Source organism: Myotis davidii, unplaced genomic scaffold (assembly GCF_000327345.1).
Source record: "Myotis davidii unplaced genomic scaffold, ASM32734v1 scaffold251, whole genome shotgun sequence".
Lineage (NCBI taxonomy): Eukaryota > Metazoa > Chordata > Mammalia > Chiroptera > Vespertilionidae > Myotis > Myotis davidii.
Genome location: NW_006282378.1, coordinates 857,209 through 857,944, shown reverse-complemented (window position 1 = coordinate 857,944; position 736 = coordinate 857,209).

The following is a 736-nucleotide window of genomic DNA, read 5'->3' as shown; positions in this document are numbered from 1 at the left end:
AACTGCTTCTTCCCATCCCAACAGCCATTGTCCCTCACAGCTCCTCCCCTGCAGCTGACCTGAATGATGAGGGCACCTGGGCTTCCAGTCCCTTCTGGAAGAACATCCCCTCTATTGTCCTCCCCACTTCCTGTCAGTCCTGTTTTATTTAGAGCATTAGCATTAAGCGGTTTTGATCCCTCTCCTAACGCATCCCTGTTAGGTTCACTGAAGGAGGTATACTCGAGGCCCAAAGGGTAAAGAATTATAAATTTACTAGGTCATCTGGGAACCAGGTGGGCAGAGCTCCAAAATGGCACCAGCACCCAGGGACAGGGAGTCAGAGATTTTAAAGGATTCTAGATGGGCTTTGTTGGTGGGGAAATTCTCTGGGCAGGTCCGGATCCTGGGTAAGTCTGGAAGGGAAAGTTACTGGTTTTAGGAATGCGGTCTAAGCCTATGGTTGGCAAACTGCGGCTCGAGAGCCACATGCGGCTCTTTGGCCCCTTGAGTGTGGCTCTTCCTAAGCCTTAGGAGTACCCTAATTAAGTTAATAACTATGTTACCTACCTCTATAGTTTAAGTTTAAAATATTTGGCTCTCAAAAGAAATTTTAATCGTTGTACTGTTGATATTTGGCTCTGTTGACTAATGAGTTTGCCGACCACTGGTCTAAGCAAAAGGGAATGCCGTTTGTGAAATGATCTAAAAGTCAGTTTCTCAGGGGAGTTGGGTATCGATTAAATGATTCAATTAC